Source organism: Orcinus orca, chromosome 7 (assembly GCF_937001465.1).
Source record: "Orcinus orca chromosome 7, mOrcOrc1.1, whole genome shotgun sequence".
NCBI lineage: Eukaryota > Metazoa > Chordata > Mammalia > Artiodactyla > Delphinidae > Orcinus > Orcinus orca.
This window is the reverse complement of record NC_064565.1, coordinates 29,596,029-29,615,526: the sequence shown is the minus strand read 5'-3', so window position 1 is coordinate 29,615,526 and position 19,498 is coordinate 29,596,029. Positions and strand designations below refer to the sequence as shown.

Genomic DNA, 19,498 nt, shown 5'->3' with positions numbered 1-19,498 from the left:
AACTTCTAGATTATGGGTTGTGGGTCCTGAATCCTGTGATGGCCTTGCACCAAAGAGGACGAAAGATCAATCAGTTATGATTCAATAATAAAATAATAAAGTGAAATATATCTATATGTATATAGACATGTTTCAATTATAAATATTCATATTTTTGAAGGTGTCTCCTTAAGCATATTTTACCTCTCCGGTTGTAAAATTAAAAGAGTTTGGAAATCACTGCAGTGAGGCAGTGTGTCAGTATGTGGCCTACAGACCACCTGGTGCCGAATGGAGGTCCTAGGGCATGCCGCAGCAGTGTGTGAAGGTGTGTCTTGGGAGTTTTTCTGTAACAAGCTGCCGAGTTCTTGTGCACACAAGTGTTGGAAAACCATTGTGCATAAGGGCTAAGGAAGATTGTTCTGCTGCACTGTGGAGAAAGGAAAAGAGGGTCAAGAAAGTGAAGTTAAGAACAGGTACTGTGGATTTATTTATAAATTTTTTTTCACATTTTAAAAAAATTGAAGTATAGTTGATTACAAAGCTGTGTTTCAGGTGTAGAGCAATGTGATTTAGTTATATATATATATATATATTCTTTTTCTGATTCTTTTCCCTTATAGGCTATTACCAGATATTGAATATAGTCGCTGTGCTATACATTAGGTCCTTGTTGGTTATCTATTTTATACATAGTAGTGTGTATATGTTAATCCCAGACTCCCAATTTACCCCTCTTCCTACTGCAGTTTATTAATTCAAAACTTAGATGGTGATGGGCTTCCCTGGTGGCGCAGTGGTTGAGAGTCCGCCTGCCGATGCAGGGGACACGGGTTCGCGCCCCGGTCCGGGAAGATCCCACATGCCGCGGAGCGGTTGGGCCCGTGAGCCATGGCCGCTGAGCCTGCGCGTCCGGAGCCTGTGCTCCGCAACGGGGGAGGCCACAACAGTGAGGGGCCCGCAAAACTTAGATGGTGAAAGCCAGCTCTAAGGGGAGTGGCAGTGGGAACAGGGAAGAAAGTATGGACCCGAAGAACATCTTGAAGGTAAATTATATAAACTTTATTGTCTAGATATAGGGAGTTTAGGAAGAGAATAAATCTTAGATTTCACATTTTCTAAATTAATTAATTTTATTTTTGGCTGCGTTGCATCTTTGTTGCTGTGCACGGGCTTTCTCTAGTTGTGGCGAGCGGGGACTACTCTTTGTTGTGGTGTGTGGGCTTCTCATTGCAGTGGCTTCTCTCTTTTTGGAGCACAGGCTCTAGGCATGCGGGCTTCAGTAGTTGTGGCATGCGGGCTCAGTAGTTGTGGCACACAGTCTTAATTGCTCCGCGGCATGTGGGATCTTCCCAGACCAGGGCTCAAACCCCTGTCTCCTGCATTGGCAGGTGGATTCTTAACCACTGTGCCACCAGGGAAGCCCAGAGTTCACATTTTAAAGAATTATTTCTCCCAATAAACTATCTAGTTGCCCATTCCTCTCCCACCCTCCCACCTCCCAATTTGTAGGCCCGTTGAGAGTAAGCGATTTGCCCAAGGTCACACACATAGTGACAAACTTTGAATAGAGACCAAACCTTTAGGCCAAACTAAGGCCAATAGTCTTGCCACCAAACCATGAGTCACACATGTTTCCAGGTATTGAGAAAATGGGTCTGCCATTCAGTATTTTGTTGAAGACCATCTACATGTTGAGCAATGGGCACTGTGCTAAGGGCTGGGATTAGAATGGTGAATAAATATGTTACCTGCTCCCCATTTAACTCACTGTCTGGTTGATAACACAGTGATACTTTTGCCAGAGAAGGTTCAGGATGGGAGGCTGATGCAGTGATGGAGATGTGATGAGTTATTTTAATGTACGTTAGTTTGGGGCATGCTGGATTTGATGTCTACATTTCATGTACATACAAATTGCCTCATTCTCCCTGCAAAATACGTGGACGTATTTATTTATGTATATGTGTAGGTTAAGCAAACCTTCCCTAGGTGTCTCTTGGGATAAGGGAGAGAAGTGTAAATAGTGAGGAGAAGGTTTATCATATCCGTTAAAAATACCCTTCCTGAGTTTGTAGCAATGCGACCTCTGGCTTGTGGAAAAGAATATGAGGTTGTTTTACCAGATGGAACAAAGTTGCAGGTTTTTGATGTGATTTTTTTTTATCATTACTGAGATATATCTTTCTTCTGTAAAGTGTGTCTTGCCTCCAGGGTGGGTTATTTTTTTAGATTCTTCTATCCTTTGGAAAGAGACAAAGCACAAAGGCAGTATTAGCTGTTTGCAGCCTATACTCTGTAAATTGGCTTTTAGCCAGGTTTCTTCACAGAGATGGGCAGCGTGCCTTTGCCCTACCTTGCGTCGGGAACAGGAAAATGAATTAACTTGGACATACTTTGGATGATTTGCAGCATGAAAACTGATATCCAAAGGTTTAAAATGAATGTACTCTCTAAATACTTGGACTCAGAAAAGTTTAGATGAAAATACTCTGTGACGATTCAAAGACAGAACATTGAGAAATAATAAAATTATAATCACTTCAGAGAATTTAAAGAGACACATTGAACAAAGTACCTGTGGATGGAAGTGGACACAGCTCTGAATGTGACTGCTTGAATATACTTCTGAGAGATTTTTCTAGCTGTTAAAGAAAATTTTTATGTTGAGGAAGAGGTCTTGGGTTTTTTATATGCTCACGTGATACAATCTACTTCTTTTCTTCTTCCCTCAAGTAAGGAAGCATAAACATCAAGGAAAAATTTGAAAACTGTAATATTTAATAATTTACTAATAGCAAAATGTCTTCATACCTTATACCATTTTGAGTATTGAATAATAAAAAATAGAATAGAGCCACAAAATCAAGTTCTATATGATTACAGAGAAGTAGAAATATTTTTACTTCTTTTTGTTTATAACTTGAATTTAAAATGAAAAAAGAAGAAACAGAAAGAAGAGGAAGAGGAGAAAAGGGAAAGGGGAATATTTTGATAGATTTTAAAAACTCTTTTGAAGACTTTTTGTTTGTTTGTTTAGAGAAACAGGCACAATTTATCCTGATTTTGCGTACACCATATCAATTATTGTTAATATGATCTAGAAGGCTTTCTTTTCCAAATTTAGACATTATGTTGGTATAGCTAATAATTCCCATAAAAGAAAAAAGTACCCTCATATTAAATGGGGTGGAAGTAACTTAACGAACGCTTACACAGTCACAAGTGGAACAGTTTGAAAAATGCTGCTTATATTTCTCAATTATCGATATTTATTTATGAGCGTAATTCTCTGTTTACCAATCGTCATTAATCCTTACAGCTTTATGGTTTATGTACTCCCTTAGGCATGAGGTAATGACTTTGGTTAACAAATTTTACTATTCTTACAGTTTTCTGGATTTACCTTAGCAACTTGGCATTCTACAAAGTCATGAACTGAAGGAAAGGATTTTCCTGAAAAGAGAACTTACAACAGCCTAACAGAAGCATGAGCACACGGTACGTGATCAAAGACCCCAAAGAGTTTCTGTCAATAACTAGGTAAATGGGAATCTCAGTGGTACAACTTAAGGGTAAGAAGTTCTGAGCAGACTCAGTGAGGGCTTTATTGTCTGAGAGTTTGCAGTTCCAAGGGGAAATGAATATATCTCTTCATTTCACTGTTCCCGGAGCCCTATTTTCACTGGTGAAAATAGTATATTCCATGAATTTATCAATATTTAACAATATTTCTCAAAGCAAGTTCACGTGTTTAACAAGAAATACCCCTGAGTGCTGCTTAAACATACTTATAGTTCTCTTATGAAGACAATTGGCAAAGACTTGTTATGCTCTGATTAGTTTATTAGTTCATTCTGGATCTGATAGAGAGTTTTGAGGCATTGTCTGTCAACTTGCAAGAAATTAGGACAGGAAATGCCTTTGAATTGTCTTTGCTCATTTAACCATGTCTCTGCAGATGTTCACTATTTTAATATGTCTTTTATTTGGAAAGTGCACTATTTGTGTAATCAATTAGAGATGTACAACTCTGAATAAATGGAGAAGTTTATAAGTAGATTAAAATGCTAAAGAGACATACTTCCCCTTCAAATGAGTGTCAACCTGCACATCAACATATGATTAATTCTGAGTGTCAAAAGATCATTTCAGGCTCCCTAGTTAGTTCATGCAGTGATAATAAAAAATTACACAGTATAATGTTTACAAAGGCAGCCCATAATGATAGTTTAGCTTGTACTTAGGTTATTTACAAATGATCATAAATTACTTTTTCTGTAAGAATGGAAATATGAAAGAGTTGTTGCTTTAAGGATCAAATTACTTAAAATAATTCTGTAGAAATATTAGTGGTGTTTTCAAGAAGTTCAGTGCAAAACTCAACTCTCACTATTTTTTCTTTCCCCAACTCCTGTTTAATCTTGTTATTTTAATATGAATGAGTTAGTGAGATGGAAATACAGCGCAGTAAAGAGATTAGACTTTTGAGCTAGATACAAGGCTGTGGCACTGGATAGCTCCAAGGGGTACCATTCATATAATAGGCTCTGTGAATGGCATTCCTGGAGTTGTGCAGTATACACCATGGCTCACCATACACAGTGGCCTTGTGGTAGAATAATGTTGGAGACTTGATTAAATAGTGTTGGGCAAAGTTCTTGACTCTCTTTGCACCTTCGTTTCCTTGTCTATAAACTGCAGATGATTTTACCTACCAGATGTGGTTCTTTTGTGAAGATGGGGTTTTACAAGGGTTTATTTCCATAACAGCACTTAACATAGTACCAAGCACATGGTAAGTGCTTAATAACTTAGCCCTGAAAGTAGGTAAATGAGATGAAATCTGACAAGTTGATTAAAAGAGGGGAAAAGATGATATTCACTTAGGGTCTACAACTTAAAAGAAAGGAAAAATGAAATCAGTCTGGAAAGGCGGCCTAAGCCTTTATGTGGCACCTGAGGTTTGCTCCTTGTACTGAATGCAGGCCTTAAGAGGGGAGGTGACACAGAATGGATATATGCATATTATCAGAAGTTTGAAACCTTCAAATATTTAAAACTAGCCCTGCTTATGTATCATGACAAACAGCAAAACTAAATCAGAGAGTTGGTGGTGCTTTCCATCTCAGTTTTAAAATTCTTTCAAAGTAATTCATTTCACTATTTCTGTTCCAACCCATTTTTTCTAAGTGCTTTAGCAAAGACTTTAATAATTAGCAATGCTACACACATGTGTATGCATGCACACACACAAATAAGTGCACACACACCCCCTATAGATTTTGGATACTGAATTTTAAAATGGTAATTTCTATCATATAAACTTTAGACTTTTACAACAAAATATAAAGCAGACATTGGAAATTGTATTTCAGAAAAAGACATTACAACAAAGAAAAAAGATAGAAGAGAGTTTGTATAATTCAATATAATAAAAATAAAAGTGTAATAACAATTACTATAGCTATCAATCTTCAATAATTTGTGAAAAATCTAGCCTCAAATGCAATGAAGCTTTATAAGATTTGTGATTACAGAGTGTAAAATATAACAGATGCTACAATATTTAGATGCCTGCTGGCATTTACCTTTTTCTCTGCACAGTTCATTTCAACTATATGAAAATTTTATGTGCTATATAAAAGTAGAGAAAAAGAAATTTATTTGTAAAATAACCACAGGAGAATTGATGGTGCTTCAGCGATGTGGTATTTGATTCTCTTTGACCAGATGAACTATGTGAGAAAGTGGAGAATTTGATGATACAGTATTACTTTCAGTTTTCATATGGTGGGAGATGCACAAGGCAAAAAATAACACTGGTGTTGAATTCAATTACTTTCTCTGTGGTGTTCAGAGCTGACTTTTTAAGATAGGAGCCCTATTGTCCACAGGAGAAATGGTTTTGCTTTGAGGATTGCAATGGAAATGTATTGGCTTTGGTGACTTTGGAAAAATGGCCAATGTTATATTTCAGAGGCAAGATACTGGGGGTGCAACATCTCATTTTTTAAAAACACATTTTACAGGTTATTAAATATTAGTCGTCTTCTTTTAAAAAAATCCTTTTGCTATCTTACCTATGTTCACATTGTAAACATGATTTTAAATTCCAGATCCCCTAAAAAAAACAAAACCCTAAACTGTCTACTTTTGAAGATTTATGTTCCCTCTTTTAAAAGGTTTATTTTAAAATTTCCCATTATATCATTTTTTTTTTCAGAAAAACCTTTTTATTGAGAAAATAATGAAAAAAAATTCTAGATCTGCAAACTAGAAACCTAGAAGTCATTCTTGGATACCTTTATCTCCATCTTCCCCCCATCCCCAAATCACTAACTTCTATCAATTTTTATCTTCTAGTATCCATTAAATCTGTCTGCTTCTCTCTGTTACCACTTGTACTACTCTGCCTGTAACGATGGAAACATATCTTATTCTCCCTGCATCTACATTTCTAAAGCAAATTCATTTTCCATAATGTTTCAAAATGTAAATCTGACCTTGTTCTACCTATATTTACTTCAAGGAATTCCCACTGATCTTAGAACGGAGACCAACATTCTCAGTAGGGCCCACAAGCACTGAGTTGGCTTTGAAACAGCCGACTCTCAGCTGCATCTCCCCTGGCTCTCTGCAGTCTCCAGTCCTCTTCTACATTTCTAGGACCTGAAAGCCTTTATTATTATTTTTCAAAATTAGGAACTTCCCCCCTGCCAGCAGTACTTCAGATTGAAATTCATGCAACCTTGGATGTGCATGAAGGTGTACCATGCACAATGGTAGTTTTATTTTTTTAAATAAATCTATTTATTTTATTTATTTTTAATTTTGGCTGCATTGGGTCTTTGTTGCTGCACGCGGGCTTTCTCTAGTTGTGGCGAGCGGGGGCTACTCTTCGCTGTGGTGCGCGGGCTTCTCACCACAGTGGCTTCTCTTGTTGCGGAGCACGGGCTCTAGGCACGTGGGCTTCAGTAGTTGTGGCACGCGGGCTCAGTAGTTGTGGCTCGCGGGCTCTAGAGCGCAGGCTCAGTAGTTGTGGCACACGGGCTTAGTTGCTCCGCAGCATGTGGGATCTTCCTGGGCCAGGGCTCGAACCCGTGTCCCCTGCACTGGCAGGCGGATTCTTAACCACTGCACCCCCAGGGAAGACCCCACACTGGTAGTTTTAAAAGAGTCGGTTTCCAGGTCCACAACATCCACATGTATTTTTCTCCTATGAACGATCTGCCTCAAGAACATCTGCAGGTGAGGCGTCCAGCTGCTTCTCCCCTCCATTCTCACTTTCACAGTCACTCTTTTGCTTTACAAACAAACAAAAGAAGGTGGACCTTTCATTCATTCTGATTCTTATTGTGGAACACTGCATCTCACTGTAGTTTTGATTTGCATTTCCCCTATGATTAGTGATGTTGAGCATCCTTTCAAATACGTATAGGCCACCTATTGGTTTGCCTTTTTTGGAGAAATGTCTATTCAGATCCTTTGCCCATTTTTTAAATGGGTTATTTGGGTTTTTTTTTTTTTTTTTTTTTTTTTACTATTGAGTTGTAGGAGTTCCTTATAAATAAGGATAACAACCCCTTATCAGATGTATGGTTTGCAAAATTATTCTCCCATTCCATAGGCTGTCTTTTCTCTCTGTTCGATTGTTGCCTTTGCCACACAGCAAAGTTTGATATAGCCCCACTTACATACTTTTGCGTTCCTTGCCTGTGCTTTTGATGTTGTATCCATCTCTGAGAATATTGATAGTAGTATGTGTTTGTTTACATTTTCAGTTCTTTGCATGGTCTACTGCTTCCAACTTGTTTTTGTTCAGATCTTTCATTTCAGTCTTTCTTTTTCCTATCAAAGTCTTCCTCCACTGTTTTGTAACCCTTGATTGTCTGTCTGCTATATGTAAGACTAGGGGAAAGCTGTAGGAAGTTGTAAATGGGTGAGTGGGACTCGCTACAAGAGAATGTGGTTTGGCTGCTTTCTTTTTTTTTTTTTTTTTTGGCCCTGCCGTCCGGCAGGCAGGATGTTAGTTTCCCGACCAGGGATCAAATCCATGCCCTCTGCAGTGGAAGTGCGAAGTCCTAACCACTGGACCGCCAGGGAATTCCCCATGGTTTGGCTACTGTATTGAGGAGCCCCTTATATTCATCTCTTTAGGACTTTTTTCTTGTGCTGGTCACATTCCCCAGGGAAGATCCATCCAGTCTCCTGCCTGCAGGATAAAGTCATGGCTGCCAACGTTCCAGGAGCTGATGAAAAAAGAAGAGAGCTAAGGGGATGTCAGCCTTCAGTAAAAATTCATCCCTTTAATATCCGTTTCCAGTACTCTGCCTTAGAATGCATGGTGACACAGAGACCCTCTGTTCAAGGCAAAAGCAAACTTCCAGCCCTCTGCCGGGCTGGGGATGAGACCAAGTGGAAGAGCGGATCAGCTTCTGCTTCTTATGGAATTTTGGAACAGTTCTCCTTATTTTAGTTCCCGCTCATTCACTTCCACAATTGGAAGTACCTGATGCCACTAATTCCTGAGACTTTGGAGGTCGTGTCATTTAAAACATTGCCTTAATTTTTAGCTTTCAAATTTAGCAACCAGTTTTTTGTTTTGGCATGTTTGTTTTCTGCTTCAGTTCTCACACTCATTCTTCTGATTTCTAGACTGAAGACGTGTATTGCCAGTTCCCCTTCTCTGTCACCCTCCTCATCCTTATGAAATTAAACATGTTAAAATATATCTTTATGGTACTCTGTTGAGGTTTCAGGAGATAGTGCATTTATATATGTATGTATTCAATCTCCTATTTGGAACCTTGCTTGTTTTTAAAATCTTTGTTTTTGTTGTCTTTCAGGGAACAAAAGTGTGTGTGTGCATCTGAATCTGTCCATTTTTTTCAATACGTTTCTGAATTTTTTTTGAGAAGGGCTTCCTTTTATCGAGGTTAAAACAACTCCTTTCTTAAGCTTTTACTCCTTCTGGAGCTTATTTTCGTCTATGAAATGAGGTAGAATCCAATTTTATTATTTTCAAAATGTCTCAATTCTGTTTTTCAAGCAGCTAATAATTTCCCAACTGATATATAATGACATCTTTACCTTTAGAAAATTTTTATACAGTTTACAGATCCAGTTTTTGCTTTTTCTCTTTCACTTTCTCTTCTTCTGCCCAAATTGGATTTTTTTTTTTTTTTTTTTTTTTGGCCTCGCCACATCTTGCAGGATGTTTGTTCCCCAACCAGGGATCAAACCCGGGCCCTTGCAGTGTAAATGTGGAGTCCTAACCACTGGACCACCAGGGAATTGCCTGGAATATTTTAAATTATTATGGTCTTATGGTCTTATGGCATATTTTGACATCTGAAAGATTATTCCCCACATTTTCCTTTTTCAAAAAATTTATTTGGTCTTGCTTATTTCCATTAGTTGTATAGTTATGTATTTCCATTATTTAAAAAGTCATGCTATACTGTCTTTGAAATCAAAGATTATTTGGTCAAACAAGGAAATTAATAATCCAGAAGTATTGTGAGTTTTCTCTATTTATTGTAATCTCCTTTCATGTCTTGTTTGGCTGTATAAGACCCTCTATTTCTTTTTCTTTATTTTATACTTTCATTGCTATTGTGAGCATGCCAGAATATGGCATAGAAGGAGACAGAACCTTGCTTTGACTTTTCTTCAAAGCCTGGGCTCTAACATGCTTCCCAGCCTCGTCTATACTGGGGTTTCTCAAACTTGACTCTTCATAAAAATCATAAGGCATGCTTTTAAAATACCTTTCTACCTAGTCCCACTCCCTTGAAGTTCTGATTTGATTAGCCTAGTCTGGGTCTGGAGTATTAGTATATTTTTAAAACTCCCTTGCAATGTCTAATGTTTGAACAAGCTTGAGAATCACTCCTCTGTACCAGTAACTCTCAAACTTTGCATACATTAGAATCATCTGAAAAGCTTTTAAAAAAGCAACGAAACAACAACAGCAATAACAAAACAGATGCACACACTGCACACCACAAAAATTAGTTTGGAATTTTTGGGGTGGGTCCTAGGCAGCAGGATTTTTAAAAATCTCCAGTTGATCCCAATGGGCAGCCAGGTGTGCGAACCGCTGCCCACCTCTTGCAACTCAAATGGTGGTCCAAGGACCAGTAAACTCAGCATCACCTATGAGCCTGTTAGATGTATAACATCTGAGGCCCAACCCCATACCTATGGAATCAAAATCTGAGAGTGAATAAGATGCACCAGGTGATTTGTATGCACCTTCAAGTTTGAGGCACACTGCCACATACAATACTATCAATAAATGTGTTCCCAAACTTGCCTGAACATTCCACTCAATTCAGGAGTTTTTAAAAATGCTGCTGCAAGGCCTTAGACTAGATTAATTGGATCAGTACCTTCAGGAGACAGGCCGTAGGCATAAAATATTTTTTAAAAAATTCAGGTGATTATGAGGTGAAGCCAAATTACACCCGTGGACCTATGTATTAAGGCTACCATGTTTGATGTCATTTATCATTTAATAAAAGTAACATGTATGTGACTCTTGTCTGCACAATCAGTCATTAAAAAAGGTGTTTCTGGAGACTGCAGCCAAGAGAGCTCACCTCCTCTCATGAGCACACCAAAAGCACAACTATCTGCAGAACAGCCATTGATGAAAAAGACTGGAACCTACCAGAAGAGATTTTCTACAGCTAAAGACATAAAGAAGGAACCAAAATGAGACAGGTAGGAGGGGTAGACTCGTGATATCCTCAAATCCCATACCCCTCCAGGTGGCTGACCCACAAATGGGAGAAAAATTCTATTGCAGAATTTCTCCCACAGGAGCGCAAGTTCTGAGCCCCACGTCAGGCTCTCCAGCCTGGGGGCACAGCACCAGGAAGAGGAGCCCCCAGAGCACGTGGCTTTGAAGGCCAGCAGGGCTTAACTGCAGGAGCCCCACAGGACTGGGAAGAACAGAGACTTCACTCTTAAAGGGTGCACACAAAATCTCACGTGCACTGGGACCCAGGGCAAAAGGAGTAATTTGATGGGAGCCTGGGCTGGGCCTACCTGCTGGTCTTGGAGGGTCTCCTGGGAAGGTGAGGGGGTGAGGGAGGCTGCAGCTCACTCTGGGGATGAAGACACTGGTGTTGGACATATGAGGGAATATTCAGCCACGTGAACACTGCTGCTGACATCTTGGATCACTAGCTCCAAGACCTGGCCCTACCCAACAGCCTGCAAATGATAGTGCTGGGACACCTCAGGCCCAACAACTACCTGGGCAGGGACACAGCCCCACCCATCAGCAGACAGGCTGCCTAAAGACTAAAGACCCCATAACCACCTCTGGGCTCTACCCCAGACACAGCCCAGCCCACCAGAGGGCCAAGACCCAGCTCCACCCACCCGTAGACAGGCACCGGCCCCTCCCACCAGGAAGCCAGACTCTAGACCAGCCTCATCCACCAGGGGGCAGACACCAGAAGCAAGAAAACTACAATCCCACAATGCAGGCCAGACCCTAGCCTAGAACCAGTTGGGCCCTGGCCCGGCCCACTAACAGGCCAAGGCAGCCTGTGGGACACCCCAGACCCCAGACCCAGCTATGTCAGGAACCGGCCCCTCCCCCCATCCCCCCTGCAACAAGCTGAAGTGAGCTCTGGATCCCTGGGCCCTGCAGCCAGACTCTAGGAACCAGCAGTCTGCACTAACCCCAGGATCTGCCTTCACCAGCTAGTGAGTGGGCGACAGCCCCAGACTCTTCGGGGCCCTGACTCTGCTCACCAGTGAGCCGGCACTGGCCCCTGGGCCCCCTAGGATTCTGCAACCAGCCACCTCGTGACCAGGCCCCACTAAACATCAGCCAGAAGCATCCGTACAAGTCAGGGCCTGGCAGCCAACCAGGCCAGGGGCTTACCAGCCTGACCAGTTAGCCCGCTACAACAGAAGGACCCACGTAGCTCTCTTAGGGGGAACCCCCAGAGCATGTAACTTGGGGAATGAAAGGGGAGTGCACTGCTGGGATGCAGAGGATGCCTCCTCCAGAGGGCCACTCCTCCAAGGTGGAGAAACGTAACTGACCTACCACATACCTAAAAATACAGATAGAAATCTAGACAGAATGAGGCCTCAGAGGAATATGTTTCAGCCAAAGGAACAAGATAAAACCTCAGAAGAACTCAGTGAAGTGGAGAGAAGCAGTCTACCAGAGAAAGAGTTCAGAGTGCTGGTCATAAAGATGATCAAGGAAAGTGGGAGGAGAATGGATACACAGAGCGAGAAGTTAGAAGTTTTGAATAAAGAGAAGATATAAAGAACAGCCTAACAGAAATGAAGAATACAATAACTGAAATAAAAAATACTCTGGAAGGAATAAATAGTAGACTAAATGATTCAGAAGAATGGATCAGTGAGCAGGAAGACAGAGTAGTGGAAATCACTGCTGCAGAACAGAAAAAAGAATGAAAAGAAATGAGGACAGCATGAGACCTCTGGGACGACATCAAGTGCACTAATACTTGCATTATAAGGGTCCCAGAAAAAGAGAGAGAAAGGGCCCGAGAAAAATATTTGAAGAGACAATAGCTGTAAACCTCCCTAACCTGAGAAAGGAAATAATCACCCGAGTCTGGGAAGCAGGGAGAGTCCCATACAGGCTCAACCCAAAGAGGAACACACCAAGACACGTTGTAATCAAAATGACAAAAATTAAAGAAGAAATACTAAAAGCAGCAAGTGAAAACAACAAATAACGTACAAGGGAACTCCCATGAGACTATCAGTTGATTTCTCAGCAGAAACTCTGCAGGCCAGAAGGGAGTGGCACAACATATCTAAAGTGATGAAAGGGAAAAAGCTACAACCAAAAATACTCTACCCAGCGAGACTCTCATTCAGATTTAATGGAGAAATCAAAAGCTTTACAGACAAGCAAAAGCTAAAAGAATTCAGCACCACCAAACCTTCTTTGCAAGAAATGTTAAAGGAACTTCTCTAGGCAACAAAGAAAAGACCACAACTAGAATTAAGAAAATTGCAGAATGAAAAAGCAGAAAAGGCAAACATATAGCAAAAGTAGGTAATCATCCACAAACAAAACTAGTAGGTTAAAAGACAAAAGTAGTAAAAATCATCTATATCCACAATAAGCAGTTAGGGGATACACGAAACAAACAATTAGATGTAAAATATGATATCAAAAACAGTAACCACGAGCGGAGGAGAGTACAGATGCAGGGTATTTAAAATGCGTTTGAAATTAAGAGATCAGCAACTTAAAACAATCACGTATGCATATAGACTGCTATACAAAAACCTCAAGGTAACTGCAAACCAAAAATCTGTAATAGATATAAAAAAGGTGTTTCTGTACTCTTAGCATCGTTTCAAATTATTTTGAACAATATATATTTAAAAAACAAAAAAGGATAGCTTTATCTAGCACACATGCCAAAAGCAGGCTTGCTTTACTTGTAAGAGACACAGGCAAATTGAAGTGCTCTAGAGTACATGTGACACACATGGAAATAATGAATGAAAATAGCATTTGAAGCTCTAATGAATGCTGAGATGATCTGCATTTTAAAAGAGTCTACAGGCCACCTTATGGACCCACACGACCTACCAGAAGTCTCATTTTGAGGCCCCCTGTGCTAGATTATAGATGCTTCACTTGCAGGAGTACTTATTTGATTGCTGTATTTTAATTCATAGAATGGCATTGTTGATTGAGTACCCTGAGCCAAATAAATGAGCCACTTATGTTAGGCACTTGTTCACATTCATAAAAACAGCAAATAATATTATCTTCATCAAGCCCTTCCTAAGAAATAGTGATTGAATGATATCTGGTGTTTTCTTTGTGTGCAATTCCTTTCCAAGAGGTGGAGGAAACTGATTTGCTTTTGATGAACCTGTGTTGCCTCCAAACTGATGTCCACAGATTTCCTACTTCGTTAATTGTCCCAGCAATTTAGCAAACAGTGATTTATATGAAATATTCCCTCTTGTTGCAGGCTCTACAGTCAGCTAATTGATTGCTGTATGAATTATGCATCCTAAACCAAATGCAGGGGTGCATGAAAGATGCAGCCAAGGTCATTTCCACCAAAGAGAACTACGGTGACTAAATGCCTTTTTAAGACAGGCTTTATTACTTTAATTTTGCTGCTTTCTTCATGTATACATCAAGTCCAGAGTAGTGAGCAGACTCTAAAATCGTACCTTTAATTTATAAAAAGATGCATACACCCACAGTTCAGTGTTCTGCTGCCTGACAAAGGCTATCACTGAATTAATTTGGTAGCACTAAGGAAAGAACCAGAAATGGCATACAGGTGCTTTTTATCTAATTCCAAAATATGCCAAATCCCATCAAATTTGCCTATAGTTTATTAACATTCAAAAGTGCCTGCTCCCAAAATAAGCACTTTGATTAGATGAAGGCCATGTTGGGACTAAATACAGATGATTTGGCATTTCCGCAGGTGATGGACAGTTTTGAAAAGATATTCATACTAAGAGAAGTGAATGATTTGTACATTCTAGACGCTGTATAAAGGAGAAGAATGATGCTTTACTAAAGCTTTCAGGATTAAAGAAATCAAATTGGAATAATGAAAAGATCTTCATTTTTGCTGTCTCCGTGGCTTGGTTTGAATTATCACTTAGCCGTTTATTAGTTGAGTGACTTTAGGCGATTTAACCCTTCTGGACTTCAGTTGCCTTCTGCAAAAATGGTCATAATAATACTTTACTTACATAGTTATTGTAAAGATAAACATGACTGTAAGAGTCATTAAAATCAATAACTTAACCTTAGACAGTACCTTGCTGCTTATACAACAGAGCATACTACCAGATATAGTGTTCCTCGAATTACAAGTTGCGTGTGAGGTCTGTAAAGAAAACTTCCAATTTGCTCTTAAAATCACCCCCAGAATGGCCATGAGACCATATCAGTATATGCCCCCTAAACCAAACAAGCATCTTCTGATGTGAATGTTTCCGTATGCTCAAAGAACTCTTCTCGGGCATTAATCCACATAAAAGTACATGTTTCAGGACAAACTACAGATACCTGGGGCATACCAAATCACACTCAGGCTGTGCTGGATAATGTATGTGCTATGATTTCACATTAGGGGAACAGACACCTCACAAGAGAGGAATCAATCACAAACCCTTCAGACCAGCACTTCACGCTTTAATGCACTTAGCAATCAGCTGCGGGTCTTGTTAAAATGCTGACTGTGGTTCAGCAAGCTTGGGTTGGGGCCTGAGATTCTGTAGTTCTAACAAACTTCCTGATGACGTGATGCATCTGGTCCATGAGCCACAATTTGAGTTGCAAGGCTGAGTGCTTTTCAAACCCAGCTGCATGTGAGATTTGCCTGAAGATCTCCTTAAAAATAATGATGCCTGGGCTCTTCCTCAGATTAGCTGAATCTCTGGAATTCAATCCCTGGCTTAGGTACGTTTTTAAAGCTCCCTGAGTGATCTTTATTTGTAGAGCCATGGCTGAGAACCAGTGTTTTAGACGTAAAGGCAAGTACTTCCATCACCTCATATCATGTGATCTTTCTAAAATCATTTATTAGCAAAGCCCAGACTGTGTAACATAGAGAGCCCAGGACTTGGGCTTCAGAACGCGACAGTAAGTGCAGCAGGGCTTCTGCTTCTCACAAGGGCCTCGAGGAGGGCTCCACCCGTGTTCCACTTCCCTAATCTGGAATAGAGCTGTCAGGATAGCTTTTCACCAGGCCCTGGGACAGGATCAACACCTCATCGCTTCCCAGTAAAAAGTATCACCCCTATCAGTGACTCTGGAGCTTTGACTTGAACCTGGAGTGGAAGGAAATGTCATGTAGCATTGAAGGACCATAAGAGTCACGGATTATACTTACAGAGTAGAAAATGCACATGATGGGGAAGTTTTGCTGCTATGGAAGATATCGGTTCTACTTCCAACTACCAGTGACCTCATGCCTTTAAAATTAGCACGCATAATATGCTGTCTGTAAGTTAACTCTACTTTTTCTAAGTTCCCACAGTAGGTTTTTCTTCTTGCTTGTTACATTCCCAACATTGTAATTTTAATTCAATACCTGGTTTCTCCATTTCAGTGGCACCTGCATCCGATGACCTGGAGCCTTTTAAGACCATACTGATGTGCCCATCTACTATAGTTCCTGGTTCAGTAGGTCTGGGGTCAGGACCGAGAAATGGCATTTCTAACAAATTCCTGTGAGGTGCTCTTAGATATTGGGCCAGGAACGACCCCCTCCCCCATCCTTTGAGAACTACTGCTTTATCATTTCATGAGCTTCATGGGAAGAGGTATTGTGCTTTTATATTCTCCATGCACCACCAGTGCCTAGTATGTAGATGGCATGAACAAATATCGTTTGAATAAAAAGTGATCACCAAGCCCCATCTCATTCATAGTGAAAACACTTATGGAACGTTGGACATTTCATCCAGCCTGTTAAGGATAATGCTTTCCAAAGAAACTCAAAAAATAACATTGACTTAGGGATTTCTGCTACTGTGGAATCTAGAGCATCTGGAGTCACTTTCTATGAAAGCTTTCTTTTTTTTTTTCCTCAGCCACTAAGGTATGGTAATGAAATCAGCATGACACACAGGTGTGTTGACTGTTTAGGCTTCCATTCAAGGTGCTTTGAAAGCAGAAGCAACAGAATCCCCTCCTGTAGGGCCATCTGCTTTCAATTTTTCAGCTGAACCTCCTGAAGACTCACCAGGTGCTAATTTTGTATATGATTCCATTGGAATTCTATCACTTTTCTTTAGATTTTAATTCCCAAAGGAAGGGAAAGATTCACTGAAGCAGAAAAGCTCCCTGACATAGAGAAGATCGGGAATGATCTCTAGCTGAACAAAGGCCAGTTCTACAAATAGTTGACAAATTGTCTGAGTTTTAGTCAACTCATTTTTTAAAGTCACCTCCTGAACGTGTAGGCTTTTGCAATCACTGGATCAGCCGTGCAGTCAATCCAATTCAGTCTCAGAAGGAGGAAATAGATTGTTTTTAAACCTATAGTTTTTACTTTCCTAACTCGGGCAGTCGATACTTTGGACAATTTCGAACACAGAAACCATAACTTTATGAAAATCTGCTGCGTGATTTCCTTTTCACATTCAAGTACTTAGAAATCTCTTGCCCTTGTTACTAGAAAAACTAATGTTGGGCAAGTGATTAGAATCTCTTCTAATCCTCATGTTTCCTGAATTCATATTAACAGAAAGGAGAGAGACCAACAACCTAATCTGCAGTCATTCCAAATAAAGTCTGAGCTTCATCTTCACATTTGAGCACTAAATTTAAGAGCAAAACTCATGACAGAGCAGAGAAAAGGGGCACATTTTAGCAGTTAAGCTTTAGGCCGGCTTGATCCGAACTAAATGCTTTGTAATCTCTCTTTAAACAAAAGCTTTAGCTTCTGTAATCCTCCTTTTTATCTATCCCTATGAAGCCTCCTGAGGTTAAAGCTGCTGCTCATGTAATTTTTTATAAACAGCCTAGATCTTTGCCCACAAATTGCTTTCCAAGGGTGATGGCAGCAGTGTCAACTTAGCTCAAGTGTCATGAGTCATGTTCCCCTCCCTTTGGAGACACCTGCCCAAGCAAAGCCCGAGTATCCTTTGCTGGTATTCTCACTGCACAGACGTCCTGCTACTGAGCATCCATCCAGCCGAGGGCCCTGGCTCAATAAAGCATGGCTGAGAGACTATTGCGTCTATCTGCACCTTCTGTTCTTGAAATCCCAAGGAAAGCTTCCATTTGTCACATTGAACCATGCGCCGTTATACTCTGGCTCCACCCAAAGTCTGGTGTCTTTGATGGGGTTCTTCAGTGCCTGTGAACTTCCACTGCCTTTCCTGAGGGGAAACAGCAAGGAAGCTGAGGCTCCATGACAGACTGATGCCCTAATGAAGCAGCCCAGCCAGGACTGAAACGTCTCACGCTTGCCATTGTGTGGTCACTGTAACTTTCCAACAGGCATCTTTAACGCTGCTTGTGAAAGCCTGCATGTAGAGACAACGAAAAGCTGAACTTCATATAAATGCCAAAAAATAAAAATACATCACTATGCAGAAACATCAGAGAGAGCATACAACTTTTGCTGCACCTATTATAGTAGGACCATGTGTTCACATGTGAGTATAGGCGCACATGCGTGCACGCGCGCACACACACACACACACACACACACACACAGACTCCTCCACAAGAGAGCAGCTGTCTTATCTTCTCACAAGCCCAAGCTCTAGCTATGTGTGTAAGAGAAACAATCTCTAGATAAATCCTCATAAGATAAAGACCAATTTTGACTTTCCCTTTGACTTAGAAATCTAGGCTCAGACTCCTTGATAAGGAAGTTGCTATAACTGGGAATTTAAAAATAATCCTGGATTCTCAAGAAGTGGCCTAGTTTAATGGAAGGACTATGGGCTTTAGAATTAAACAGACCTGGCTTTAAATCCCTCATATTCCATTTATTAATGGTGCAGCTATGAGCAAGTACCTTAAACTCTCTGAGCTTTGGTTTCCTTAAATGCATAAAGCTTCTTGGAAGCATTAAAGATGATATGTGTGATGTGGCTAGAAGAGAGTGAAACCTCAGGAATGGTAGGTAGCTTCTACCACTGGCCAACTCATTCTTATTGGACAAGATGCGTTACCTTTTGGGGCCCTGGTTTCTTCCTCAAAGAATCAATTCTAGTGCTCCAAGATTCAAAACTTAGTGCTTATACTTTACTTAGGGAAGGAGGACAGATGTAAAGAATCAGGATTTTCTCAACAAAAGCTGATGAGTCTCCTTCTCCTTGGTGTTCCTGGGTGGGTGGTGGATGGGCAAAAGTTCGGTCTCCACATATGTACAGGTGTTAATAAAATGGGGCAAGATGATGATAAATCCTTAGGGAAGAAAGTGTAAAGCCTCCACTTTCATCTTGTCATCTTGGCTTTCTCTTTCTTTCTCTCTCCTCCCCTGCTTCTCTCTCTCTCTCTATTTCTCTTTCTCTCCCTCTCTCCAAATGAAAATAATGTAATATCTTAGCCTTACATTTCAAAGGTCATTAACACAAACACACTTATAAAACTATATATAAGCATCAGTTATTGTTGCTAGCTATGTAATCATCACTGCAGATATTTAACTCTAAATCACAATGTCTCCAGCTTTCCTTGGCTATAAATTATGTTCAACTCTGGACTGTCCTAGAAAGTACTATCTGAAGAAAAGTTAATGTTCCTAAAGTTCTCTACATAGAGAATACTAGGTAAAAGTATCACACCTTCTTGCATTTGGTGAGTTTTCTAAGAGTTCTCTTTTCTACACCCCGTATTTGATTTCTATTAAGCAATGTCATCTGTCATCCAGGACTGCCACTTATTCCCTACAAAGGGAACTCACGCAGCTAGACTCAGTGTCATCATTTCAAAGATGTGTGCACATACAAGGACTCTCTTGATCCTTTATTTAAAAGGTAGGTAACAAAATTT

The 19,498-nt window shown here is 40.3% G+C and overlaps 1 long non-coding RNA gene across 2 annotated transcripts in view; it reads left to right on the top strand.

Annotated features, from left to right (window-relative positions):
* LOC117198339 (uncharacterized) overlaps window positions 1-19,498 on the top strand; it is a 41,274-nt gene that overhangs the window by 16,396 nt on the left and 5,380 nt on the right. For both annotated transcript variants that reach the window (XR_007478265.1, XR_007478264.1), the window contains exons 2-3: window positions 3,372-3,480; window positions 10,542-19,482. This is a non-coding gene — a long non-coding RNA (uncharacterized LOC117198339). The remainder of the gene's footprint in view (window positions 1-3,371; window positions 3,481-10,541; window positions 19,483-19,498) is intronic.